The sequence below is a fragment of the Priapulus caudatus genome, unplaced genomic scaffold (assembly GCF_000485595.1).
Source record: "Priapulus caudatus unplaced genomic scaffold, Priapulus_caudatus-5.0.1 Scaffold563, whole genome shotgun sequence".
In the NCBI taxonomy this organism is placed as follows: domain Eukaryota; kingdom Metazoa; phylum Priapulida; class Priapulimorpha; order Priapulimorphida; family Priapulidae; genus Priapulus; species Priapulus caudatus.
In genome coordinates this window covers 170,523-172,222 of record NW_014577624.1, presented here as the reverse complement: position 1 = coordinate 172,222, position 1,700 = coordinate 170,523, and the positions used below count along the sequence as shown (strand labels likewise).

Sequence of the window (1,700 nt, the reverse complement as noted above, 5' to 3'; positions counted from 1 at the left end):
AAACTGGAGTTCGAATGAAAACCTTTATGCGTTAACCAAACTTGTTCATCAGTTAAACATTTGAAAACAGTAATCTCCACACTAATAGTAATTCACAATATAAAATCCATTTCTTTAACAACAGCTATAATGTTTTAACCTACAGCTCCTAACGTCGTCTGTAAGTTACCACGAATCTAAATATGCATAACAAACTCTTTGAAACGCGCAGGTGCTTGCTTGGTACGTGTAGAGCGTCTGACGTTCCCCTCTGCGTTGTCGCGTAGAGCATCGTGTGGTTCGTCCAATGGTAACTCCACCATTGCTTCATCATCCATTTCTTCTCCATTCGCGACTGGATGTACGCGTTTGGACTTTGAAAGATTGAGTGTTATCTCATGATCTCCCCGCTTAGCGGTTACCATGCTCCCTTTTCGATTCTACACCTTGTATGCTCGTGGATCGTACGATGTAGACAGCTTATTTGACCTTTGTTGCTTCACTATGACCGTATCACCGATTTGAATTCTACTCTCTCTTGCATGGCGTTTGTAGTCAGCATAGGACTTCATCTTGTCCTTCCTCCGCTTATCGACTGCACGAATATCTCGAGCTTTCCTGTCTCCCTGAAGGTTAGTTTTTGGTAGTTGTACCTTCATCTTTCTGTTGTTGAGGGCCTCTGCTGGTGACATCCCAATGCTCGAGTGCGGCGTCGCTCGATATTGAAGAAGAAATCGAATTAAATCGCGCTTCCAATTTCGACCTTCGATGTTAGACACTCGGATTGTCTTATTTAGTGTTCTCATAAATCGTTCAGCTTCTCCATTTGCCTGTGGCCACAACGATGTAATACATCGATGATGAAATCCCATCCTCGTCGCCAATATAGTGTTGTAAGCTCTTGCCTCTGAACACTCAAGTAAACACGTCTGTTTCTGTTCATCACACAGGCTCAAAGACCCCGTATGTTTTATTACCACCGTGCCGTGTTGCATATACAATAGTGTCATAGATCACATGTTCGTAAACGAATACAGAAAGTAAAGCATAACATACTAACTACACTACAGTTAGTGTTGCGGCATTTCACAGGAGTACGCATTTTATTTTCGGTATCGCCCGCTAGGGGCGCTTATGTTTTGGTAAACAGTGCAAATGGCGGCGTGTTCGTGGCAATGTGAATCTTAAACGATTGAATAATATATATATTAGACTGTTTCACGAGTACACACGTCTTCATTATTCAATGCGTTCAAATTATTAAAAGCAAGCACTGTCACAGTTAGTATGGCAGAATTTTCAGGGAGTCACACGGACTCCTGCATATGTCAAATCAGGGAGTCCGATAGTAAATCAGGGAGTATTTGACTCCGGACTCCAGTTAATTTCGCACCATGGTAGATGTGCAATGGGTTGGTACTGTATTGAGTGTTAAAGTTAGTGCACAAAGTGTATTGTCATCTGTGTACTTGCAATATATAAATCTGGGTGCATTATAATATCATAGATGAAAATGTTACAGAGATCAGGTTCAATGACTGCATTTCTTCTATACTGGCAGCCACACTGGCATAGTATATATATTGAATATTTCAACAACTTTGTTTTGATCACTGACTATAAGTTGTAGTTTTCTTCCAAGCCAAAGATCACCTCACCAAGTGATGTTTGCAATTTGCTGGACATCATAAGCGTTATTGTCTTTCAAAATTGTTTCTTTG

General features: G+C 40.9%; 1 protein-coding gene across 2 annotated transcripts in view; it reads right to left on the bottom strand.

Annotated features, from left to right (window-relative positions):
• LOC106811683 (electron transfer flavoprotein-ubiquinone oxidoreductase, mitochondrial-like) overlaps positions 1-1,700 on the bottom strand; it is a 10,878-nt gene that overhangs the window by 8,341 nt on the left and 837 nt on the right. The window lies entirely within an intron of this gene.